Source organism: Somniosus microcephalus, chromosome 3 (assembly GCF_052327205.1).
Source record: "Somniosus microcephalus isolate GS21.2 chromosome 3, FLI_Smic_1.0, whole genome shotgun sequence".
Classification (NCBI taxonomy): Eukaryota; Metazoa; Chordata; class Chondrichthyes; order Squaliformes; family Somniosidae; genus Somniosus; species Somniosus microcephalus.
The window spans coordinates 197,269,671-197,297,224 of record NC_140989.1 but is presented as its reverse complement, the minus strand read 5'-3'; positions in this window follow the sequence as shown (position 1 = coordinate 197,297,224).

Below are 27,554 nucleotides of genomic sequence, written 5' to 3'. Positions count from 1 at the left end.
GTACAGAGGCATGCGCAAAGCTTATATACCGGTGTGGTCACTGCCGGTACTACAGTATACAGGAGCTGTAAAAGTAGTTCTGACTTAAAGGCACATACACTACATGTACCACACCCGAAACCATGCGATCTCCTGGGAGAGACCTTGTTTATCACAATACACACACTGCACTACACCCTAAACCTGGTGATCTCCTGGGAGAGACCTTGTTTATCACAATACACACACTGTACCATACCCGAAACCACGCGATCTCCTGGGAGAGACCTTGTTTATCACAATACACAGACTGTACCGCACCCGAAACCACTCGATCTCCAAGGAGAGACCTTGTTTATCACAATACACACACTGTACCACACCCAACACCACACGATCTCCTGTGACAGACCTTGTTTATCATAATATACACACGAAGACTACACCCGAAACAACATGAGCTCCTGGGAGAGACCTTGTTAATCACAATGCACACACTGTACGACAGCCGAAACCATGCGATCTACTGGGAGAGACCTTGTTTATCACAATACAAACACTGTACCAGAGCCGAAACCACGAGATCTCCCGGGAGATACCTTGTTTATCACAATATATACACACTTTACCACACCTGAAGCCACGAGATCTCCTGGGAGAGACCTTGTTTGTCACAATAAACACACTGTATCGCACCAGAAAGCACGAGGTCTCCCTAGAGAGACCCTGTTTATCACAATACACAAACTGTACTACACCCAAAACCACGAGATCTCCCGGGAGAGACCTTGTTTATCACAATACACAAACTGTAATACACCCGAAACCACACGATCTCCTGGGTTAGACCTTGTTTATCACAATGGCCCAGAAATTAGGTTCGGGGGCTTGCTGCGCGTGCAAGCCCCCGATGTGCACTTACCCGACGCGCCTGCCGTTCTGCTCCCGGGATGCTTGCAATTCTTGTTTTCAGTTGATTACTCCCGGGAAGCGTCTGATGTCACGCCGCCCAGGAGTGCAGCCAGCGCGAAGCCTCGAGCGCGGAGTCTAAGTTAGACACGCCCCTTGAGGTCTCCTTAACATAGGCCACGCCCCCAATTTTTAACACAAGCTGCAAAGCAATTTTACATACAGAGCAGCATTTTAAATAAATTTTTTGTATTTTTATTAATCTTTAGGTAACTTTTAAAAAGTTTTAAATACTTTTACATTATTTTGACGAATGTAAAGTAGTTTTAAACAGAATTAAAGCGTAGTTATTTTGATGAGCCGGCTGGGATCACGTGAGCCATGGGCAACCAATGGGAGGTTGCAAAAGTTCATTCATGAGTTTGATAGTAAGAACTGTCAAACTCATGAAAACTCAGGGCGCCCAAAACAGCACTTAAACTACAAATAAAAGTTTTAAAAAATCCCATTAAATAAATGAACTATGAATAACTGTAAAAAACTATTTTAAACAATTAATCAAATTAAAAATTTTTTTTTTTTTAACAAATAGGGTCTAAAAATACACTTACCTTACTGTAAATTCTTTAAAAATAATAAAGCTGTGGAAAAAATGTTAGAATTTTAAGTAATAGACCACTTACCTTAAAGAATGAAGTCCTTACGTCTCCTTTTTACATTCGTAAAAAGGAGAGGCCCTTACACACGCGCAAACCTGTGGAAAAAAAGGAATTTCAGCGCACACGCACAGACTCCTGCGCGCACGTCTTCGTCCTCTGAACCCCTTGGTTCAGAGGACAGGAAATGCCGGTTTTCCACGCATGCGCTGTGCATGCTGAAATCCGGCACTTCCAACGGGCCCACGCGTGAGTACCCCGTCCGTACTCACGCGTTGGGACCGGAATTACTGGGCCAATATACACACGGTACTACACCCAAATCCACGTGATCTCCCAGGAGAGGCCCTGTTTGTCACAATACACACACTGTACTGCACCCAAAACCAGGTGTTCTCCCGGGAGAAACCTTGTTTATCACAATACACACACTATACTACACCTGAAACCATGTGATATCCTGGGAAAGACCTTGTTTGTCACAATACACACACTGTACCACACCAAAAACCACGAGATCCCCCGGGAGAGACCATGTTTATCACAATAAACACATTGTACCACACCCGAAGCCACACAATCTCCTGGGAGAGACCTTGTTTATCACCATACACACACTGTACCACACCCGAAACCATGCGATATCCTGGGAGATACCTCGTTTTTCAAAATACACACACTGTACAACCCCCAAAACCATGCGATCTCCTGGGAGAGACCTTGTTTATCACAATACACACACTGTACTGCACCCAAAACCACGTGATCTCCTGGGAGAGACCTTGTTTTTCACAATACATACACTGTACCGCACCCAAAACCACGAGATCTCCCGGGAGAGACCTTGTTTATCACAATACACACACTGTACTACACTGAAACCATGAGATCTCCCGGGAGAGACCTTGTTTATCACAATACATACACTGTACCGCACCCAAAACCACGAGATCTCCCGGGAGAGACCTTGTTTATCACAATACACACACTGTACTACACTGAAACCATGAGATCTCCTGGGAGAGACCTTGTTTATCACAATACACACGCTGTACCACACCCAAAACCACGAGATCTCCCGGGAGAGACCTTGTTTATCACAATACATACACTGTACCACACCCAAAACCATGAGATCTCCTGGGAGAGACCTTGTTTATCACAATACATACACTGTACCACACCCAAAACCACGAGATCTCCCGGGAGAGACCTTGCTTATCACAATACACACACTGTACTACACTGAAACCATGTGACCTCCCGGGAGAGACCTCGTTTATCACAATACACACACTGTACCACAACCAAAACCACGCGATCTCCTGGGAGAGGCCTTGTTTATCACAATACACACACTGTACCACACCCGAAACCACACGATCTCCTGGGAGAGACCTTGTTTATCACAATATACACTACATGTACCACACCCAAAACCATGCGATCTCCCGGGAGAGACCTCGTTTATCACAATACACACACTGTACCACAACCAAAACCACGCGATCTCCTGGGAGAGGCCTTGTTTATCACAATACACACACTGTACTGCACCCGAAACCACACGATCTCCTGGGAGAAACCTTGTTTATCACAATATACACTACATGTACCACACCCAAAACCATGCGATCTCCTGGGAGAGACCTTGTTTATCACAATACACACACTGTACCGCACCCAAAACCACGTGATCTCCTGGGCGGCGAAAAACCAGATAAGAACCCAGGCCAATATGAGGAAAATGTCTGGAAAATTCCTCTCCAACCCTCTCGACAATCAAAACCAATCCAGAAGACCACTCTGTCCCTGAATTACCTGCAGTACCTACCGTCTGTAAGAGGTGATCTCCGCCCTAGCTGAAACAGGTCCAGCTCTCGTTTAAAGGAATTCAGCGAATCGGCATCCACCGCACGAGATGGCAGCCTGTTCCAGAGGTCCACTATTCACTATCCTGGGAAAAGAGCCACCTCCTGACATCTAACCTAGATCTAGCCTTAAACAACGTAAAATGGTCACCTCTGGTCCTTCCTAACCTATTTACTTGGAACAATCTGTAAACTGGAACACAATCTATTCTCTTCATCATCTTATAAACCTCAATCAGATCACCTCTAAGTTTACGCATCTCTAAAGTGTAGAGGCCCAACTCTTTTAGCCTATCTTGATAACGAAGATGCTTTATACTCGTATTTCTGGGAGGTTTTTTGTGACTTCCTTCACGAAGACAGAAACAAAGTTTCTCTGTCATTTCCTCATTCCCCATTATAAATTCTCCCATCTCTGACTGTAAAGGACCTACATTTACCTTCACCAGTCGTTTCCTTTTCACATACCTATAGAAGCTTTTACAATCCATTTTTATATTTTTCGTTAATTTGTGCTCATTTAATTTCTTTTGTTAGCCATGGTTGGATCACTTTTCCTTTTGGGTTTTTATGCCCTATAGGAATATATGTTTGTTGCAAATTATGCATTATTTCCTTGAATGTTAGCCATTGTATGTCCACCTTCATACCTTTTAGTGTAGTCTCCCAATCTACCATGGCCAACTTGTCCCTCATACACTTGTAGTTTCCTCTGTTTAGATTGAAGACCTTAGTTTCAGAGCAGCTGAAGGCAGTTAATTAGGGAAACAAAGCCTACAAAAACAGGCAATCTGCACTGAGGGCAGTTTGAATGGAGTGCTGAGAGTTGGGTGAGTGAGGGAGTTAGGTAAGCGAGGAGTGGAAGGAGGAGCTCCCTTGCTTCACCTTTGCTTTCCCTAACTTTTCACTCTGTAGGAATTGGTTCTTATTTTACACCCAGGAAAGAGTCCGAGAGCGGGAGCAGTCAAACAACAACAACTGCAAAACCGCTAAAGTGACATCAAAACCAGGGAAGGAGCTGATTGGTAAGTACGACCTGGTGAGTATTTCTACAGTCCAGTCGTTAAAGTAAAAGTAAGGTCTCTAGTTTAGAGTAATTAGTGTTTAAAGTGAAGTAAGGTCCCTGGTGTATTTAATATTCTTTAATTTAGAGGAAATAAAGGGAGTAAATTAAGGGTAGGACATGGCAGGGCAGCTCGACAGTGTGGAGTGCTCCTCCTGTGCTATGTGGGAAGTCAGGGACACTTTCGGTGTCCAGGGCGAACACGTGTGCAGGAAATGTCTCCAGGTGCAGCTGCTCGAAATCCGCATTTCGGATCTGGAGCAGCAGCTGGAGTCATGTGGAGCATCCACGAGGCTGAGATCTACGTGGATACCACATTTAACGAGGTGATCACACTGCAGGTAAAGAGTGCAAAGGCAGAAAGGGAATGGGTGACCGCCAGACAGACTAAAAGAACTAGGAAGGTAGTGCAGGAGTCGTCTGGGTCCATCTCCCTCTCCAACAGATTTTCCATTTTGTATACTGCTGAGGGAGATGGTTTCTCAGGGGAATGCAGCAAGAGCCAAGTCCGTGGCACTACGAGTGGCTCAGCTGCACAGGAGGGGAGGAAAAAGAGTGGGAGAGCAATAGTGATAGGGGATTCTATCGTAAGGGGAACAGATAGACGTTTCTGTGCTGCAGACGTGACTCCTGGATGGTATGTTGCCTCCCTGGTGCCAGGGTCAAGGATGTCACTGAGTGGCTGCAGGACATTCTGAAGGGGGAGGGTGAACAGCCAGAGGTTGTCATAGAGTCATAGAGTCATAGAGTTTTACAGCACAGAAAGAGGCCCTTCGGTCCATCGTGTCTGCGCCGCCCATCCATCCCTGTCCAGTCTAATCCCATTTTCCAGCATTTGGTCCATAGCCTTGTATGCAATGGCATTTCAAGTGCTCATCCAAATGCTTCTTGAATGTTGTGAGGGTTCCTGCCTCCACCACCCTTTCAGGCATTGAGTTCCACATTCCAACCACCCTCTGGGTGAAAAAGTTCCTCCTCAAATCCCCTCTAAATCTCCTGCCCCTTACCCTGAATCTATGCCCCCTTGTTATTGACCCCCCCCCACTAAGGGGAAAAGTTCCTCTTTATCTACCCTATCTATGCCCCTCATTATTTTGTACACCTCAATCAGGTCCCCCCTCAGCCTTCTCTGCTCCAAGGAAAACAACTCCAGCCTGTCCAGCCTCTCTTCATAGCTGAGGCGCTCCATCCCAGGTAACATCCTGGTGAATCTTCTCTGCACCCTCTCCAAAGCAATCACATCCTTCCTATAGTGAGGCGACCAGAACTGCACACAGTACTCCAGCTGTGGCCTCACCAGCGTTTTGTACAGCTCCATCATAACCTCCCTGCTCTTATATTCTATGCCTCGGCTAATGAAGGCAAGTATCCCATATGCCTTTTTAACCACCTTATCTACCTGCTCTGCTGCCTTCAGGGATCTATGTACATGTACACCAAGGTCCCTCTGACCCTCTGTACTTCCTAGGGTCCTACCACTCATTGTGTATTCCCTTGCCTTATTTGTCCGTCCAAAATGCATCACCTCGCACTTTTCAGGGTTAAATTCCATTTGCCACTTTTCCGCCCATCTGACCAACCCGTTTATATCTTCCTGTAGCCGGAGGCTTTCCTCCTCGCAATTTACCACCCCACCAATTTTCGTGTCATCTGCGAACTTACTGATCATACCTTTTACATTTTCATCCAAATCATTTATGTAGATCACAAACAATAAGGGACCCAGCACCGATCCCTGAGGTACCCCACTGGACACAGGCTTCCAGTCACAAAAGCAACCTTCGACCATCACCCTCTGCCTCCTGCCGCTCAGCCAGTTTAGGATCCAACGCGCCAAGGCACCCTGGATCCCATGGGCTCTTACCTTCTTGACCAGTCTCCTATGCGGGACTGGTTGTGGTCCATATCGGTACCAACAACATAGGTAGAAAGAGGGATGAGGTCCTGCAAGCAGAATATAGGGAGCTAGGAAATAAATTAAAAAGCAGGACCTCAAAGGTAGTAATCTCAGGATTACTCCCAGTGCCACGTGCTAGCAAGAGCAGAAATAGGAGAATAGACCAGATAAATGTGTGGCTGGAGAGATGGTGTAGGAGGGAGGGATTTAAATTCCTGAGGCATTGGGACTAATTCTGGGGAAGGTGGGACCTGTACAAACTGGACGGGTTACACTTCAGCAGAACCGGGACCAATATCCTCACAGGGGGGTTTGCTAGTGCTGTTAGGAAGGAATTAAACTAGTTTGTTAGGGGGCTGGGAACCTAAGTGTGGGCCCAGAACGGAGAGAAGCAAAGCTGGAAGTGCAAGTTAGAAAAGTAGTCAGCAAAACTTGTAGGGTGCAGAAACAAAGGCCAACAGTAAAGAGGGTCAAAGTGCAGAAAAATATTCAATAGGCAAAGTTGAAGGCACTTTATCTAAATGCACAATAACAACAGAAAATGCTGGAAAAACTCAGCAGGCCAGGCAACATCCATGGAGAGAAATTAGAGTCAACGTTTCAGGTGAACCCTTTTTCAAAACTGGAAAGGAAATGAAATAGATCGAAGGCAGGGCTGCGAGAGAACAAAAGAAGTAAAGAGGACATTAAGAGGTATTCAAAACCAGACGAGATGGTAATAGGACAAGTGGAGACAAAAGACGGCTAAGATTAGGTGTGAAGTGTACTGGCAGAAAGAGAGACAGCTGCCATGTGGGAGAGAGAAAAAAAGGAAAGGGGGGGTGGGAAAACCCAAAACAAAGGGGTGGAAAAAAAATATAAGTAAAAATGTAATAGGGGCCGAGGTTATGATCTGAAATTGTTGAACTCGATATTGAGTCCGGAAGGCTGCAAAGTGCCTTATCGGAAGATGAGGTGCTGTTCCTCGAGTTTACGTTGAGCTTCCGTGGAACAATGCAAGAGGCCAAGGACGGTGAGGTCCGAGTGGGAATGGAGCAGTGAATTAAAATGACAGGCGACCGGAAGCTCGGGGTCACCCTTACGGACTGAACGGAGGTGTTCCGCAAAGCGGTCACCCAATCTGCGTTTGGTCTCCCCAATGTAGAGGAGACCGCATCGTGAGCAGCGAATACAGTATACTAGATTGCAAGGAGTACAAGTAAATCGCTGTTTCACCTGGAAGGGCTGTTTGGGGCCCTGGACAGTGGGAAGGGGGGAGGTATAGGGGCAGGTGTTACATCTCCTGCGCTTGCACGGGAAGGTGCCAGGTGAAGGGGAAGGGCTGTTGGTGGTGATAGAGGAGTGGACTAGGGTGTCTCGGAGGGAGCAGTCCCTACGGAATGCTGAAAGGGGAGGGGAGGGGAAGATGCGTTTGGTGGTGGGATCACTTTGGAGGTAGCGGAAATGGCGGAGGATGATCCATTGAATGTGGAGGCTGGTGGGGTGAAAGGTGAGGACAAGGGGAACCCTATCATGGTTCCAGTAGAGGGGAATCCTCGGTTGAGGAAAAAGGAAGACATGTCGGAAGCACTGGTGTGGAAGGTGGCAACATCGGAGCAGATACGGCGGAGATGGAGAAACTGGGAGAATGGAATAGAGTCCTTACAGGAGGCGGGGTGGGAGGAAGTGTAGTCCAGGTAGCTGTGGGAGTCAGTGGGCTTGTAGTGAATATTGGTCGATAACCTATCCTCAGAGATGGAGACGGAGAAGTCGAGGAAGGGAAGGGAAGAGTCAGAGATGGACCATGTGAAGGTGAGGGAAGGGTGGAAATTGGAGGCAAAGTGAATGAAATTGTCTAGTTCGGGGCGAGAGCAGGAAACGGCACCGATACAGTCATCAATGTATCGGAAAAAGAGGTGAGGGAGGGGACCTGAGTAGGACTGGAACAAAGAGTGTTTCACATATCCCACGAAAAGGCAGGCGTAGCTAGGACCCATGCGGGTACCCATAGCAACACCTTTGATTTGGAGGAAATGAGTGGAGTTAAAGGAGAAGTTGTTCAATGTGAGAACAAGTTCAGCCAGGCGGAGGAGGGTGGTGGTGGATGGGGACTGGTCGGGCCTCTGTTCAAGGAAGAAGCGGAGTGCCCTCAGGCCATCCTGGTGGGGGATGGAGGTGCAGAGGGATTGTACGTCCATGGTGAAAAGGAAGCGGTTGGGGCCAGGAAACTGGAAACTGTTAAAGTGACGGAGGGCGTCCGAAGAGTCGCGGATGTAGTTGGGAAGAGACTGGACAAGGGGAGAAAAGTTAGAGTCGAGATAGGAAGAGATAAGTTCCGTGGGGCAAGAACAGGCTGAAACGATGGGTCTACCAGGGCAGTCCTGTTTGTGGATCTTGGGAAGGAGGTAGAAGCGGGCTGTGCGGGGTTGGGGAACTATGAGGTTGGTGGCCGCGGGGGGAAGATCTCCAGAGGAGATGAGGTCAGTGACAGTCTTGGAAACGGTAGTTTGATGTTTGGTAGTGGGGTCATGGTCCAGGTGGAGGTAGGAGGAGGTGTCGGAGAGTTGGCGTTCAGCTTCCGCTATGTAGAGGTCAGTTCGCCAAACAACAACAGCACCACCCTTGTCAGCGGGTTTAATGACAATGTCAAGGTTGGATCTAAGAGAATGGAGTGCTGCAAGTTCAGAGGGAGGTAGGTTGGAGTGAATGATTTTGCTATCGTTATCTAAATGCACGTAGCATTTGCAACAAGGTGGATGAATTAATGGCACAAATAGAAGTAAATGGGTATGATGTAATTGCCATTACAGAGACATGGTTGCAGGGTAACCAAAGCTGGGAACTGAATGTTCCAGGGTACTGAACATTTAGGAAGGACAGACAGAAAGGAAAAGAAGGTGGCGTAACGCTGTTAATAAGGGAAATAAGGGATGAGATCGGTACAGTAGAGATAAAAGATCTTGGCTCGGCAGATCGTGATGTAGAACTGGAATCAGTTTGGGTGCAGCTAAGAAACAGCAAAGGGCGGAAAACATTGGTGGGAGTTGTGTATAGGCCACCAAACAGTAGTGGTAATGTAGGGCACAGTATCAATCAAGAAATTAGAAGTGCATGTAACAAGGGCAATACGGTAATCATGGGGGACTTTAATCTACATATTGACTGGACAAATCAAATTACCATTAATGGTGTGGAGGACAAATTCTTGGAATGCATGCAAGATGGTTTCCTGGATCAGTATGTGGAGGAACAAACCAGGGAACAGGCTATTCTGGATCTGGTACTGTGTAGTGAGGGAGGATCGATGTAGGGAATGCAATGGATGTTGTCTACATGGATTTTAGGAAGGTGTTTGACAAAGTACCACATAGAAGGGTGGTTAACAAAATTGAGGCTCATGGAATAGATGGGTCAGTGGCAGCTTGGATAAGGAATTGGCTTAAGGACAGAAAACAGCGAGTTGTGGTAAATGGCTGTTTTTCAGACTGGACGATAGTAGACAGTAGTGTTCCCCAAGGGTCAGTGCTGGGGCCATTGCTTTTTTTGATATATATAAATGACCCGGATATTGGAATACAAAGTAGAATTTCTAAATTTGCCAATGACACCAAACTTGGTGGTATGGTAAACAATGAGGATGATATCAATTGACTGCAACAGGACATAGAAAGGCTAGCAGAATGGGCAGACAAGTGGCAGATGGAATTTAATACAGAGAAGTGTGAGGTGATGCATTTTGGCAGAAGGAACAGGGAGAGGCAATATACACTTAATGGCACAGTTTTAAAGAGTGTGCAGGGACAGAGGGACCTGGGAGTTAATGTGCATAGGCCCCTGAAGGTGGCAGGACATATTGAGAGAGTGGTTAGCAAAGCATATGGGATCTTGGGCTTCATAAATAGAGTATTGAGTACAAAAGTAGAGAAGTTATGCTTTATAAAGCGCTGGTTAGGCCACAACTGGAGTATTGCATCCAGTTCTGGTCACCACACTTTAGGAAGGATGTGAAGGCACTTGAGAGGGTGCAGAGATTTACCAGAATGGTTCCGGGGATGGGGGAGCTTAACTACAAGGACAGGTTGGAGAAGCTGGATTTGTTTTCATTAGAGCAAAGGAGGTTGAGGGGTGATTTGATAGGTGTACAAGATTATGACGGATTTGGATAGGCTAGACGGGGAAAGGCTGTTCCCATTAGTTGATGGTACAAGGGCTAGGGGACACAGATTTAAGGTTTTGGGCAAGAGATACAGGGGGGATGTGAGGAAAAGCTTTTTTACACAGTGAGTGGTAAGGACCTGGAACTCGCTGCCGATGGAAGTGGTGGAAGCGGAGACACGCAGGGGGAGAAATTCGGTATCGCCCCGTTTGGGGCGTAATTATCGGCCGGGCGCAAAGTTTAGCGGCTGGCGCAAATTATCGCCTCCGACTGAAAACTTGGCTTCTATCGCCTCTGGAGGTGATTGCAGTGCTAAATCAGGCACTACACACCTGTCTTAAGGCGCAAAGGCCGAGGAGCGAGGCGCTAACTCAGAGCGCTGGCGAAGCTCATGTGATGTCAGTTAGCTATGGAACACAGACACATTGGCGCGGCCAGTTCTTAAAGGGGAGGGTCGATCTTGCTCTCCAGCCACACCCTGCTCATTGCAGCCTTGAATCTCAGCCTGGACAGACCTCAACCTCAAAGCTGCTGCAAAGAAATATGGAGAGGGCCAGGGAACGAGCTCAGCACTTCAGCGACTGGGCCTTGGTGGTTCTGGTTGGAGTAGTGGAGCGCCAAAGAGCAATACTGTACCCAGAGAGTGGCAGGAGGCCATTGCCGCGTGACTATAGAGAAGTGTGGAGGGAGGTGGCTCAGCACGTCTCCTCCAGGAGCATGGTGCCCAGGACCCACACACAATGTCGGAAAAAGTTCAACAACCTCACTCAGGTGGTCAGGGTGAGTGGCTGCTTTTCAATACCTCTCCATCCCTCCATCTCAACTTCACTCTATGGCCAGAGGGTGTATAAACCCCAATGCCCAACACTCGTCCAAGACCTATGGCCATCTCATAAAACACACTCGCACATTCCGCACCTTGCATACATTAAGGGCTGTTCAACTATGGGAGGCACATCAGGCAAGCACATGGCTGCATATTTACTCAGGCGCCGTCCTTTTTCTTGCAGGCCAAGCTATCTCATAACAGGAGACAGCAGCAACGGACGGGTGGAGGGCCACCTCAGCTGCAAACCCTCAGCGATCTGGAGGCGTGCGTCCACAGGATCATCGCAAGCCAGGTGATAGGTCCCATGGCCGCTGGAGAGGTCAACCCCCTTTGGGACAGCAATGGTAAGTTCATCAGCTTTCTCTCCACCCTCATTCCACAATACCAGCCTTTTACCCTTGCAATCCAACTTACTAAATCTCTCCAGTCCTTGCTCCCTTAGCAAGGCTGCATCATCACACCAACACTCTTCTCGATCTTCCTTACTGCAATGCCCCATCTCACCCTCAGTAAGCTCCCCGCTGGAATGAAGCTAATTTACAGAACAAACGGGAAACTGTTCAACCTCCGTCGCCTCCAGTCCAGATCCAAGGTCGTCCCATCCTCTGTCGTCGAATTACAGTATGCAGACGATGCTTGCGTCTGCGCTCACTCGGAGGTTGAACTCCAAACCATCGTCAACATCTTTAGCGAAGCGTACGAGAGCATGGGCCTTACACTAAACATCCGTAAGACAAAGGTCCTCTACCAACCTGCCCCCGCCACGCAGTGCTGCCCCCTGATTATCAAAATCCACGACAAGGCCTTGGACAACGTGGACCACTTTCCATACCTCGGGAGCCTACTGTCAACAAGGGCAGACGTCGATGATGAAGTCCAACACCGCCTTCAGTGTGCCAGTGCAGCCTTCGGTCGCTGAGGAAGAAAGTGTTTGAAGACCAGGACCTCAAACCCGGCACTAAGCTCATGGTCTACAGAGCAGTAGTAATACCCGCCCTCCTGTATGCCTCAGAGACATGGACCATGTACAGCAGGCACCTCAAAGCACTGGAGAGGTACCACCAACGCTGCCTCCGCAAGATCCTACAAATCCATTGGCAGGATAGGCGCACCAACATCAGTGTTCTCGCTCAGGCCAACATCCCCAGCATCGAAGCTTTGACCACGCTCAATCAGCTCTGATGGACGGGTCACATCATCCGCATGCCCGATACGAGACTCCCAAAACAAGCGCACTATTCGGAGCTCCGGCACGGCAAGAGTGCCCCAGGTGGGCAGAGGAAACGCTTCAAGGGCATCCTCAAAGCCTCCTTGAAAAAGTGCAACATTCCCACCGACACCTGGGAATCCCTGACCCAAAACCGCACAAAGTGGAGGAGAGGGATCCGGGAAGGCGCCGAATACCTCGAGTCTCTTCGCCGGGAGCAAACAGAAGCCAAGCACAAGCAGCGCAAGGAGCGCACGTCAACCCAAGCACCCCACCCACCCACCCCTTCTACCACCGTCTGCCCCACCTGTGACAGAGACTGTAGGTCCCGCATTGGACTCATCAGTCACCTGAGAACTCATTTTTAAGGTGGAAGCAAGTCATCCTCGGTTCCGAGGGACTGCCTAAGAAGAAGGAGAAGAAGAAGAAGACTGCCCCCCCTGTCCTGATGCTAAAGCCACTCTTGTACCAGGCCCTCAAGCTGCCAGTGGGAGCAACGCCGCAGGCGAGGAGGAAGAGAAAGCTGGAGCCTCGGCGCCAGCGTCTCCCGAGGAAGCCCATGCCCACATTGGGACCACGTCTTCCCTGGAGGGGAGCGGGGGGAAGGGTCTGATGAGGGTGAAGCTCCGGGACCCAGCGGGCTGCAGCAATGCGATGTGGCTGGGGAAACTCGGGGGCCTTCTCCCCAGAGGGAGAGTAGGCCAGCGAGTCCTGCTGCACTGGACGCAGAGGAGGAGCGGCTCATCGCTGAAATGAACACCCAGGCGGTGGACATGCACACTCAGCTCATGGGTGCAATGGAAAGGGTGCCCGAAAGCATTGATGGACTGGCAAGGAGTGTGGAGCACTCCGCTGCAGCACAGGCGGACACAACGCAGCTGCTTAGTGCTGCAATTCAGTCACTGGCTGCTACAATCCAATCTCAGACTGCTCTCATGCAGACTCAGATTAAGGTAACACAAGCACTGACTGCTGCCATCGTCGCTGGTTCGGACACATTGCCCCGGGGCTCTCACATGCCGCAGCAGGCCAGCAATCTGTGCTTGAGCAGATTGCTCCGGATGCTGAGGTGCTGCCCCGTGGGAGTGGCAGCGTGTCGGTCGAGCAGGAAGGTGCTGTCCTCTCTCAGGATGACAGCATTCCTGCTCCCACCACTGGCACTTCCCCAGTGCACTTGCCACTGCCTGCAACACAGCCAGCCCAGGCTGCTGCCGCCCATGCAGAGTTGGTGCAGTCTGCAGCCGGGGCCTCCAGGCCCAGAGCTGGTCGAGGACATCCTTCAAGGGCATCTGTCGTCTCAGCATCTGACATTCAGCTGCCTTCCACCAGCCTTGCTGCAGCCACTGGGACCTCGTTACGGAGGAGCAGTAGGGTAGGAAGGGGGGAAGTGCGCAAGGGATGGAGATCACCCTCGAAGGGCAAAAAGTAGGAGGTCTCAAGAAATGGTGGGAATGTTTTTATTAAAGGCCGAGGTTCATCTGATAACTTTTGTTTCGTGTTTTAGCCATTATCTCTGTTAAGTCTGTGTGTTATAGTGAGAATTACTACACAGACCACAAGAGTAAATTCAACAGGTCTTTACTGGTTGGAGGTTGGACTATACTGAATACAATATTATTACACTGTGCTTATATACCGGTGTGGTCACCACCGGTATTACGTATACAGCAGCCAAAGAAAGTAGTACCTTTCTTAAGGTGGACCAGGCTTAAGTTCTCTTAAGGTGGAACAGGTTACATACACCACAATCTCCAGCTTGTGAGAACCAGTTATGTTAATTAATGATTTGTTGTGTTTGTTTCTATTGGTTTGTCCTGAATAAATGACACACACAGAGTTTGTAAAATAAAAAAGTTGTTGTATTCAAAATGTACATGTTTGGCCTTTGGAATTATTGCTGCCTTGGCTGGCTATAGGGGTTGCGGGTTGCTTTCCATCATGTTGTTCTCCATGCCAGAAGCCATCTTCTGAGTAGGGGCCTTGGAGCGGCTTGCTATCAGACGTTGACGGACGGCCCTTGCAGTTTCAACATTGTGGGCCTCCCTCCCGCCTTGGTGTTGCTGCTGATCCTCCTTCTCCTCTTCCTCCTCCTCCGGTGGTGCACCAATCCCTGGTGCACCAATCCCTGAGGATTGCCAGGTCATGAAGAATGCAGCACACAACTATGAAGAGGGAGACTCGCTCAGGTGAGCACTGGAGGGCTCCTCCTGAGTGGTCCAGACAGTGGAACCGTTGCTTGAGCATGCCGATCATCTGCACAATGATGTTCCTGGTAGCAATATGGCTCTCATTATACCGCAGCTCGCAGAGGTGTTGGGGTTACGGAGCAGTGTCATCAGCCAGGTGCAGAGTGGATAACCCTTGTCCCCAAGGAGCCAACCACTTGGCTGATGCGCTGCCTGGAAAAGGTCTGGCACACCAGTCTGGTGCAGGATGAAAGCGTCATGGCTGCTGCGAGTATCAGTCTGTGGTCACAGACCAAGTGGACGTTTAAGGAGTGGTAGCCCTTGCGGTTTCGGAAAACCTCTGCATTTTCATGCGGTGCCCGCAATGCCACATGTGTGCAGTCAATGGTGCCCTGCACCATGGGGAAGCCTGCTATCCTCGCAAATCCAAATGCGCGTTCATGCTGTTTGGCCTGGGTCATGGGGAAAGAGATGTACTAGCGTCTCCTTTTATACAGGGCATTTGTCACCTCCCGAATACAGCAATGGACCATGAACTGGGAGATATTGGTGATGTCCCCAGTAGCTGCTTGAAAGGAGCCGGTGGCATAAAAATTCAGAGCCACTGTGACCTTCACTGCCACTGACCGAGACGTCCTGGTCCTCAGTTGAGGTTGCAGATCTGGCTGCAGCAGGTGGCAGAGCTCAGTGACCACCTCCTTGCTGAAGCGCAGCCTACGCAAACACTGCTCCTCAGACAAATGAATGTAGGAGAATTGCTCCCGGAATACCCTGGGAGGGTAAGGTCTCCTGTGCAGAGGCCTGTTGGCCCTCCTCCGTCTGGCCATGTTTGCCACTTTCTCTCTGCGTCTCTGATACCTCCGATTCTGCAGGCGCAGGACGACACCCCAAATCAGTGCAGCCCCCATAGTCTCTTGACAATCGAAGCAATGAAGGTCAAATCCAAAAGAACCTGCAAAGTGCTGCTCAGTAACCAAAACTGCTTCACACAGCGTTGAATCTCTCCAGAAGTCTCTCCGCTGTCTCTCAGAATCTCTCTCTCTCTGTCAGAATGAGTGGTGCAAAAATGTCCCCGACAAAAAAAGGCAGGAAGAGGTCGCCTTTAAATAGCACTCCCCCAGCCCCTTCCCAACTGCAAAACATTCCACTCTCCCTCTCGTTGCTAGCGGCAGGCGGAAAGGAAGGGGGGCTCAACTCAATATCCGGTCCGGGGCAACACCCGTTGTACGCTTGACTGACGTCACGATCTGCGGGCGCAGGAGATCGTGGCGGTAGTGTTTAGCACTGCTACAAAAACTGGTCAATTTCGTGAGCGGTGCAAACATCGCCGCGCCCGGGCACTAGTTGCTTTGCGCCCAGTTAGCGCCCTCTTAGGGCGCAAACAGGAGGCGTTAATCAACCGAAATTCCCCCCCCCCCCCAATGTTTTCAAGGGGAGACTTGATAGGCACTTGAGGGAAATAAACTTGCAGGGATAGAGCGGGCGAATGGGACTGTCTGGATTGCTCTACAAAGAGCTGGCACAGACTCGATGGGCCAAATGGCCTCCTTCTGTGCCGTTATGACTCTATGGCCTAGAAATTGGGTTGGTAGCGTCGGCGCTGAGCACCTAAAGAGACCTAGAATTGGGGCGAAGCCCTATGGTGGGGCGAGCACTATGAGGATAGCGCCGACTCAGAAATTGACTATACATTTAGCGCCTGCGCTAAGTGTTTGCGCACGCCCACGAGCACAAACGGCTCATGACGTCATTTCAGTGTGCAACGCCTTTTAGGAGCGCCTGAGCGCATATTGGGTGGCGCCCGGAGCCTTAGCGCCCAGCGCTATTAGTGACAGTTCGAAGGAGGGCTAACAGGCCCTTCTCGGAGTAGGGCGGCGCTATTTAAAGGGGACAGCTCTAGTGCAGAATCTTCTGCCACTTGGCCTGCTCATTGCGATCGCTGCTGGAGAGAGTTGGCGAGCTAATGTGGAGCGGAGTTCTGGGATTTGAGCTTTACAGTACTTGGGACCTTCAACCCTGTCCGAAGCACTTGCAGCACTACACCTAAAAGCCTTTTGACCAACTGGCATAGGAATGGGAGCTTGTTTGGAGGGCGACGGCCTCATCGCCCAACACTGTGAAGGGGCAGAGAGACGGCGGGAGAGAGGGCCGGGATTGGCCAGAAGGAGGAGGGGCAATGGAGGTCGGCCAATCCGACGGGAGGCTGCGAGGGTCTTCAGGCAGCAGGTGACAAGCCTTGACATGTCGGAGGAGCAGTGTTTGCGAAGGCTCCGAATCTGGAGGGACATTGTTGCTGATCTGTGCCACCTGCTTGGTCAGGATCTGCAGCCGCGTGAACGCTGCAGAACCTCTCTGTCCGTGATGGCTACACTGACTGAAGGCCTCCATTTTTATGCCAACGGCTCCTTTCAGTCAGCCATTGGGGACAATGCGATTGTCGCTCATGCTGCAGTCCGCTGTTGCATCCGGCAAGTGACAGATGCCCTTTATAGGCGAACGCGTCCATTCATAACCTTCCCTCGGACCCTGCACAAGCAGGCGGAGGAGGAGGAGTATGAGGAGGAGGAGGAAGAGCAGGCGGAGGAGGAGGAGGAGGAAGATGGAAGGGCTGCTGAAAGTGGAAGGTCCATTCGTCAGAGGCTCCTCTGGACTCGTCTCGACACCCCTGTGGCAGAATGATGAGAGTCTTACCTCATGGGCACTTTGGATGTTTGAGGGCCTCTGCATGCCAGCATCACTGAAAGTAGTCACATGCACCAAGCAACATTTAAACTTCTGTTTATTGACACAAAAGTCTTTCATTACAGCTAAACAACGTAAAGTGAGCAGAAACCATCACTGCCAAAATAAAAGTGACCTGTTCGGCAAAGCAGCAAAATTCAACACAAATCTGCACCTATAACAGCAGGTGAGGGTGTCCGTGAATTTGGACAAACAAACGTCTCAGCACCTCCCTCTACAACTGGCCCCTTGAGGGAGAACGACTTCTCGTTCGCGCCCGGCCCCTTCCCTCCCTGCTGCTCCTACGTAATTGCACCCCAGTGGCGGCGTCAAGGCTGGGGGACGCTTGCCGACTGTCTGGATGCGCAGAAGCCCCTGAGGTACGGCCTGGCCGACCTCTGGGCTTGGAGGGTGCGGTCGCGGGATGCTTGCTTTGAGCATGGCTGGGAGCAGTGTGGCCTGCAGGTGGTGGCAGCTGCAATGCAGGCGTCCCAGCACTGGCATGTGCAATGGTCTCCTGCCGAGAGAGGACACCTGCACCATGGTCGGATGACACACTGGCTATCTGAGGGGAGCGGCTCGGCTCATCCGCCACAATCGCATGCTCCACGGATTCCTGGCCTTGTATGGGAGTGGAAGGGCCCGGGGTGATCCTATCTGATGCAGAGAGGGTGGCTGCAGTGAGACATCGCGTTGCGTCAATCTGGCTGTGGAGGAGCCCAGCAAGTGAATGCGTGGCAACAGTGAGGACCTGTGTGCCAGGTACCAGTGCTTCGGAGAAGGCCTGGACAGTTCTTCCCATGGCTTCGGACAATGCAGGAGCCGACCGCTCCACTGCCTCGGACAAGCCCTGCACAGACCTTTCCAGGGATTGTCCGAAGCCCTGAACAGTCCTTTCCATTGCCGACTCAAAGCCGTGGACAGTCCTCTCCATTGTTGGGCCAAAGCCCTGGATAGTCCTGTCCATTGTGGCCCCGAAGCCCTGGATAGACCTGACCATTGTTTCCCCGAACACCTGGAGAGTCCTCTCCATTGTTGCGCCAAAGCCCTGCAGAGTCCTCTCCATTGTTGCCCCGAAGTCCAACATACTCCTAGCCAATGAATCTATTGACTCAGGCATCTTCTCCACTGCAGCCATCAGCTCCGTGTGTCTGACCCGGGCCTGTTTGCTCATCTCTGCCAGGCGCCGGACCTCATCTGCACTCTGTGCAGCAGTCATGATGACCTGCCTTGCCCTGCGGGGAGACGGTGGCTGAACTTGCCTATCCCCCCTGCGTTGCTCCATGCCGCTTGGTCCGGCAACTGGTTCATCCTCAGAGCCACCCCCCCTCCCCTCCAGGGGACTACTATCCCCAGTCTGAAGATGTCTCAGCTCCCCGGATTCTGCAACGGCTGGTCCGGATTCCTCCTGGTCCTCGCCTCCGGTGGCACTGGCACTGGCAGCTTCAGCGCGTTGAGCCCGAGTTGGTGCTGCTTCATCTGAAAGTGGGAGGTGGAAGAGTGGCTTTAGCAAAAGGACAGGTTTGCGGAAAGGCATGCCAGATTGCGGCAAGGCTCTGACCTGGCTGCACACTGAGGATGCATGCTGGCGGGGGGACCAAGTGGAAGGCAACAGGTGGAAAAGGTGAGAGTCTTACCCTCGCTGTCAGTAATGGGGTCTGCAGATGCAGTGGTCACTGGACCAGACAGACGTCCTCCAAGTATCTGGTGCACTCTCTCCTCCAGATCCGTGAGAGTGACCACTTGTGGAGGTCCGCCACCGGTTCGACGCTGTTCTTTTCTAATCTGCGCCATCTTCGACTGCAGGGGAAAGAAGGGGAGGTTCTGTTACATGAGGCCTTGAGACATCATCGCATGCCCCCCATTGTGCAAGAGCCCTTACATGAGGCCTTGAGACATCATCGCATTCCCCCCATGGTGCAAGAGCCCTTACATGAGGCCTTGAGACATCTGTCCATGTGTCTGCCCAGAAAGGGCCATGGGTGCATACTGACAGATGGCCAGTGGTGCATCATTGCAGCAGGGTGCCCGAAGTCAGCTGCAGATGGAGGGAAGCACAAGTTTGGTAAACCATCACTCACCCTAACGATCCGTGTCAGGTCATTGAATTTCTTCCTGCACTGAACAGGGGTCCTGGTCGCCATGCTGCTGGAGTTGACCCTCACAGCAACCTCCCTCCAAGATCGTCGGTAAGCCTTCTGATTTGGCCTCTTGCCATTATCCGGGTACAGCACCTGTCGACGGTGTTCAACTGCAGCCACCAAGTGGTCCAGAGCCTCAGTGCTGAAGCGCTCTGCTCTCTGCCTAACCTTCTCCATAATGATTAACTTTGTACCGCCAGACAAGGGCGAGCGCCGAATCTGAGGCCTACAGGGCGTTGGGTGTTGAAGCTCAGTCTGACTGACCCACCCCTTTAAGAGCCGGCCGGCGCCTGCAGGTCTCGTGCTTTGCCGTAATTGAGTTCACCTGCGCTGTGCCCGTCCGTGTCGAAATTGAGTAGCGCCTGACCTTTTGCGCCTTAAGAGCACCGTGCAACGGCTGATTTAGCGCCTGAATCCCCGTTGGGGGCGATGCAACCCAATATCGCCCCAGGCGCGGATAGCTCTCGTCTGGCTACAAACTTAGCGCATCGCCAGTTCTAACGCCTCAAGCGGGGCTATACCCAATTTCTAGGCCTATGACTCTATCGCTTCATGGCATTGCTCATGTACCTTTAGAGATCAATGCATTAGAACGCCCAGATCACTTTATTTCTCCACCTTCTTTAATGCTTTACCCTGTAGCGTGAATGAATGTTGATCATTCGCCTTGGCCACATGCATAACACTACACTTATCCAAATTAACTATATCAGTTGCAAGTTATGTGCCTGATCTCCCAACACATTAAGATCTACCTGAAGCAGACGAGCAGCGTCTACAGTCCTAACACCCACACAGATCTTGGTATCATCTGCATGTTTGCAGATCATGCCCCCAACACCTACATCCAGATCATTAATAAAAATAGTAAACATCAATGGTCCCAACACCGATCTCTGCACTGGTGACCGGTCTCCAAACAGATACAAATCCATTTAGAATTACTTTCTGCCTACGTTCTTCCAGCCAGTTCTCAATCCAGCTCAATATATTACATTGGATACCAGAGGTTTCGATCTTGTGGAGAAGCCTCTTGCGTGGTATCTTATCAAACACTTTTTGGAAGTCTAAGTAAACAATGTCAACTGGGCTTCCCTCATCCACCATTTTGGTGACTTCTTCAAAATATGTAATCATATTTGTAACATATGACCTTTCTTTTGAAGCCATGTTGGGTGTCCCTACTATGTCCCTATCATATATTGCAGCCCTAATGATTCCCTCAAGCATCTTTCCTATTACTGATGTCAAACTAATGGGCCTCTAGTTACCTGGAATAAAACAGAAAATGCTGGGAATATTCAGCATGTCAGGCAGCATCTCGACCTGAAACATTAACTCTGTTTCTCTCTCCACAGATGCTGCCTGACCTGCTGAATATTCCCAGCATTTTCTGTTTTTATTCCGGGTAACACCGCGGGGAGATTTGCTCGCGCCTGTAAAAAGATTGCAGGCAGCGCTGTTGTTATGTATTGTGTGTTCTATTGTGTGTTCTCCTCCCACCTGTGGTGGCGCTGTCACAGGAGATAAATGGTTGGGTGTTCCCTGTTAAGTTTAGCTCCCTTTGTTCGGAACTTTCCAGAACTTCCTTTCCTTCCAATAAAGCACTTCATGTTTGAATCTCTGAGTTCTGAGTCCTAAATTGTGTCTAGGTAGAAAGGTACCGACACAACAAGTGGGACGAGGATGGGATATTTGAGGAGAAAGCCAAAACATGCTCCCCATGTCAAAGGGTCCGGAATGTTCCACAGCTGGCAACCCTACACCCCTGGGATTGGCCTGCAGAAGTGTGGCAGTGAGTACATGTGGACTTCGCCGGTCCTTTCGAAGAGAAGATGTTTATGGTGGTTGTGGACGCTTGTAGCAAGTGGCCGGAGGTCGCTGTGATGAGGTCTACCACGGCAGAGAAAACAATTGAGAAACTTGGTGAGATGTTCAGCCGTTATGGCTCACCGGAACAACTCGTAAGTGACAACGGTCCACAATTTGTATCAGAGGAGTTTGCAACCTTCCTGCATGTGAATGGTGTCCAACACATCAGGTCTGTGCCCTATCATCCCTCTACTAACGGCCAGGCAGAAAGATTTGTGCAAACTTTGAAGCACGCCTTGAAGGCATCGCAAGGTCAGGGCTCAATCCACCAACGTCTGAACAGCTTCCTGTTGTCCTACAGGAACGAGCCGCATGCCACAACCAAAACTTCCCCCGCTTCGCTCATGATGAAGAGGCAGTTGCGGACAAGTTTTGACTTACTCAAACCTCCAAGGGCAGAACAGGTTGTCCATTGTCAACAACAAGCTCAAGTTGAAAAGAGAGAGAAAAGAGCCAAGGAGAGACGGTTTCATCCGGGAGCGCACGTCCTAGCTCGAAACTACAACACTTGACCGAAATGGGTTCCTGCTACGGTGATCGCGCAGACGGGCCCTGTGTCTTACACGGTTGAGACTGCTGAGGACATCGTCTGGAGAAGACACACAGATCAACTGTTGCTAGGAACAGAGACAGCCACAGAGGCTCCAACGGCTGGTTGGCCTGAACTGTTTCCGGATGATACCGCAAACCAGCATCCTTTGCCACAGTGGCCACCAGAAGTAGCTTCTTGCCATTTCCTTCATCCGAACCATCCCACTGTGGCCTGTATGAAGTTGTTGCAGTATAGGTTCCTCAGAGGTGGCGGAATGATGACACGGCGCCCCCAAAGAAGACAACCTGCCTGGACGGAGAGCTAATTTCTTTTTGAAACGTAAGGTTTCAAACTAGGAGAATCTCCTATAGCTCTCCCTCGAATGACATCGTCCATTACCTCAGACAGGACTGGATCATTGCAGGTGTACCTTCGCACCTGAACTGCAGTGACAGGTGCTCCCTCCACTTGTCTAAAGTAGAAGATGTCTATCTGATGAGGCTCTGGGGGAGTAACAGGCAAGGGTAGCCTTGAGAGACCGTCTGCGTTGCCGTGTGTAAAGTCTGTGGGTTGTTTAGTTAATTAATACACAGACTCCAAGAGTAACTTAAAACAGGACTTTACTATTCGAAGGTCAGGGCGAATCTGCCCCATAAATCCTGACACAGCACTTATATACCGGTGTGGTCACCGTCGGTATTACAGTATACAGAAGCCAACAAAGTAGTGCAACACCTAAAGTAGTTCTCTTAAAGGTGGACGGTTACATACAATAGTTCTCTTAAAGGTAGACGGGTACATACACTACAATCCTCCCTTTTTAGCTTACAACATACTGATTCCCCATTAAACATACATTATAACATATATACAACTTTATGCAAGACAGTTCACAGATTCAGTCTCTCTGGAGGTTTCCGGACTCTGTCCGGATAACGCCTCGGTGGTGTCGTAATTCCCGGCGGGGTAGTAGGTGCTTCTGGCAAAGTCGATTCAGCTTGAAGGACAGTGTCAGGTTCATCTGATTCCAGTATTACCAGATCGGAGGTAGGTGTTCTGGGTATCTCTGTCTCAACATTAACCGTGCAAGGTGGTGGAGTAGGTTGGCCATTTGTGGCTGACCCTATGATCTGGTCAACATGGCGCCTTATTATACTGTTCCCAATGTCCACCGTATACATCAACGGCCCTAGCCTTTTTCCAATAGTCCCAGGCTGCCATTTCTCGGTACGGTAGTCCCGGGCCAAAACTTGTTGACCTATCTGAAAAGATCTAGTGGGCCTTTCATTCATGCCCTGGAATTGCCGGTTCTCTACGTCCCTTCTGACGTTTGGCTTAAGCAAATCCAGCCGGCATCTTAGTCGTCTATTACAAAACATCATGGCGGGAGTTTGATTTGTGACCGCATGTGTTGCATTCCTGTACGCCAACAAGAAGCTATCCACCTTATGTTGTAAGTTAATGGCTTCATTACCCATGGCCTTTATGGCCTTTCTGAAGGTCTGGACAAACCTTTCAGCCAATCCATTGGAGGCGGGATGGTATGGGGCTGACGTGTAGTGCTTAACCCCATTGCTCTTTAAGAATTTCTTGAATTCTTCGGACACAAATTGCGGTCCATTATCAAAACAGATCTGTTCCGGCAGGCCATTCCTAGCAAACATAGTCCTTAACACTGTGATGGTTTTTTCCGTGGTGGTGGTGGTCATCTTTATTACCTCCGGCCACTTGGAGTGTGCATCCACCGCTATTAGAAACATTGAGTCCATAAATGGACCAGCAAAGTCGATGTGTACCCTTTGCCAAGGAGATGAGGGCCACTCCCATGGATGCAGAGGAGCCTGTGGTGGCGCGTTTTGAACCTTCTGACATCCTAGGCAGTTCTTAGTGATTTCTTCGATGTCCCCATCAATGCCTGGCCACCATACAAACGCTCTTGCTAGGTTCTTCATCTTCACTCCACCCAGATGTCCCTCGTGCAGCTCCTTTAACACCTTCTGTTGAAGTTTGGGTGGAATCACCACTCTAGATCCACACATCAGGGTTCCTCGACACACTGACAGCTGTTCTTTTCTCTGTGAAAATGCTTGCAGCGTTGGTTCGTCCTGTGCTGGCCATCCCTCCACCGTTAAATCATAGACTCGTGAGAGAGTCGGGTCATTTCTTGTTTCGTTTTCGATCATTGAATTTGTTACTGGTAGACACTCCACTATGGATGAGTGGAACATCTCTACCGGGTCCACTGTAGTCGCTTCTTCTACTATCGGCAATGGCAAGCGCGATAACCCATCAGCATTTCCACGCTGTTTGGACTTTTTGTATTCGATGTCATATTGGTGTGCCCCAAGTAACACGGACCACCTCTGTAACCTTTGTGCTGTCATGGTGGAAACGGCCTTGTTTGGGTTGAATATGGACACCAACGGCTGGTGGTCTGTCAGTAATGTGAACTTCTTGCCTTGCAGGTAATGATTGAATTTCTTCACGCCCCACACAAGGCTGAGAGCCTCCCTATCTATTTGAGCATAATTTCGCTCCGCGGAGGTCAATGATCGGGACGCGAATGCTACTGGCCTTTCCGAGCCATTTGGTAACTTGTGTGAAAGTACTGCTCCAATTCCATACGGGGAAGCATCACAAGCTAGACGAAGAGGTAACGTTGGGTTGAAATGAGCCAACACTTCTTCAGAGGTAATCAACTCCTTGCTTCTGCGAAAAGCCTTTTTACATTCCTCACTCCACTTCCATGGTATTTCTTTCCGCAACAGAGCATTCAGCGGATGCAGCACCGTGGATAGATTTGGCAGAAACTTGTGATAATAATTAATCAACCCCAAGAATGATCTTAACTGTGATGCGTTTTCCGGAGCGGGGGCCTTCACGACAGCTTCTATCTTGTCAGGTGACTTGTGCAGCCCCTCTCGGTCAATGACATGACCGCAGTACGAGATCCGTTTTTGGAAGAACTCACACTTCTTGCGATTAACTCGAAGGCCATATTCCCTCAACCTGGTGAGCACCAGTTTCAAATTTGTGAGGTGTTCTTCCTCGTCTTCTCCCGTAATCAGGATATCGTCTAAGTAACACTGCGTGCTTGGAATTCCTTGTAATACCTGCTCCATGGCCCTCTGCCAAATTGCTGGAGCCGAAGCTACCCCAAAAACCAGTCTATTATAACGATACAAGCCTCTGTGTGTGTTGATGGTGAGGTACTGGCGCGACTCTTCCTCGACTTCCATTTGTAAGTATGCCTGTGCCAGGTCTATCTTGGTGAAGTGTTTCCCTCCAGCCAACGAAGCAAAGATATCTTCAATCCGCGGAAGCGGGTATTGTACCGTGTGAAGCACCGGATTCACTGTGATCTTGAAGTCTCCGCAGATGCGGACCTTCCCCGGTCCCCCTGGCTTGTTACCTGGTGAAGACTTCATGACGGGAACAATGGGCGTGGCCCACTCACTCCAGTCCACTTTTGACAGTACCCCTGATCGTTCAAGTTCTTCCAGTTCTACCTCCACAGCAGGTCGTATCGCGTAAGGTACCGATCTGGCTTTGAAAAATTTTGGGCTTGCATGTTCTGCAATCTTAACCTTTGCTTTAATTCCTCGCAGTGTTCCCAGTCCTTGCTGGAATACCTCTTTAGCTTCGTCCAATATTCTGGACAACCGTTCAGGTTTGACATCTTCCTTTCCGGAATCCACCGTCATGGTGTTTAGTGAATGCCAGTCTATCTTTATTTTCCTGATCCACTCCCGTCCCAGAAGTAGTGGACCTCCCTTAGGCAACACATACAGGTCCATCTTTTGGTGATCTTTATCCTTGTATCTCACCTTGACTTCTATCTTTCCGATGGGGTATACTTTGTGCCCCGTGTATGTCTGCAATACAAGTTCCGTATCCCGTAGGGGAATATGCTTGAATAACTTTTTATAGTCATGCTTATTCATGACCGTCAACGCCGATCCGGTGTCCACTTCCATTTTCACTTGGACTTTTGCAATCTGTAGTGTGATCCAGATAGTTTGTCGGTCAGCTTCATTACTCACATTGTGAATTCTCAGACTATCCAGTCCCTTGCAGTTGGAGTGTGAGTCCGAATTCTGTTCCTCCGGACTCTTCCTAGTCACCTCATGTACCTTTCTGTACCTCTTTTGTGGTGACTCATTCTTGTTGGTCTTCTTTCCTGACCGGCATACCTTAGCTATGTGACCGAGCTTGCCACATTTCCTACATTCCTGGTTTTTAAACCAGCACTGGTTCTGGTCGTGTGTTGTCTTCCCACAACGATAGCATTTCGTTGTACCCGAAGTAATTTGTTGCACCCTGAGTGCCGCTTCCTTTAGCTGCATTTCCGCAGTTCCCTTCACTGTGGCTTCGTTCGATGCTGCAATAAGGACAGCCTTATCAAGTGTAAGATCGTTCTCTTCGAGCAGTCGTTTTTGTGTTTCTTCCTTCCACATTCCGCACACAAATTTGTCTCTCAGTGCCTCTGCCAGATTGTCCCTAAACTGACAGTCTTTCGCTAGCCTACGCAGTTCAATCAGGTACTCCGCGTTGCTTTCCTCTTTCCGTTGCGTTCTCGCGTAAAATTTTGATCGTTCCACTAACATCAGTGGTGCGGGGTTAAAATAATCCTTCAGGACAGCAACAATATTCGTGAAAGACTGATCCGCCGGTTTAGCTGGTGATAGAAGATGCTTCAATAACCCGTATGTCGTCGCACCCATTGTGTTAAGTAAGGTTAGAGCTCTTTCATCATTTGCTATTTTATTAGCCTTACAATGTATCTCGATGCGTTCTATATACGTGGCCCAATCCTCCACCTCGGTATCGAACCCGTTGATATTACGACTCTTAGGCATCTTCACACTCTCCTTGGGAACAACACAAGTATTTCTTTAAATTATTATTATTTTTTTTTTTTTCCTAAGATGGCGGTTTTCCCGCGAAAATGGCGGTTTCCCGCGCTTATCTTCTCTGGCGGGAGGGGTACACTTTCCCCACAGGCGACAGCCGCTGGCTTTCAGGTTCACAGCCTGCGCGTCGGCTTCAGGGCTTTCCCCTTTTCTCGGCAGGGCAACCGGCACTGGGTACACCCCGTTGACGGCGAACAGGTTCAGCCGCTGGGCTGGCTCTCGCACAGTTCCCCTTGCTCGGCTCTGTCTCTCTCCCGCTCGCTCGGCTCTACCGGCGCCGGGTACACCCCGTTGACGGAGAACAGTTTCAGCCGCTGGACTGGCTCTCGCTCAGTCTCCCTTGGTCGGCTCTGCCTCTCCCGCTCGCTCGGCTCCCAATCGCGCCTCCCAGCCCTCTCGCAGTCCGGTGCTTCCCTCCCCGGCTGCGGCTGAGTTTATCTCTTCCCGCGCCTACGCTCCCGGTCGCAGCGCTTCGTGGCTTTGGCCGCTGCCCGGCTTTTCCCGCCGGTCGCGGTCTAGCTGTCTCTCGACGCCGTTGCGTCCCCCAGCCTATTAGTACTGCGGCTTCCTTGCTCCACGCTGCCCCAGTCTCAGCGCCTCTGGACCCGACTTTTGTCCGGCTCCTTTCCCCCTCGACCGTGGT